We start from the raw sequence: 275 nt of genomic DNA on the forward strand, positions 1-275 counted from the left end.
CCCTCCTGTTTTTCATACAAGGATCACAACTCCGATGGTTTGGCCACATGATGAGAATGCCAGACCAAAGATTCCCAAAACAAGCCTACCAATCCAAAATCGATGGTCGAAGAGCCAGAGGAAGACCAAGATGTACATGGGAAGACAATGTGATGGAAGCAGTGAGAGAGAGAGGAGTATCCTGGAGAAGTGCTTTGAGTAGTGTTGCTGACAGGCCCAAATGGCGAGCTCTCTGCCAACCCCTACACTCACGGTAGATGGGGACGGATTAAGTA

Source organism: Diaphorina citri, unplaced genomic scaffold (assembly GCF_000475195.1).
Source record: "Diaphorina citri unplaced genomic scaffold, Diaci psyllid genome assembly version 1.1 scaffold3516, whole genome shotgun sequence".
Taxonomy (NCBI): Eukaryota; Metazoa; Arthropoda; class Insecta; order Hemiptera; family Psyllidae; genus Diaphorina; species Diaphorina citri.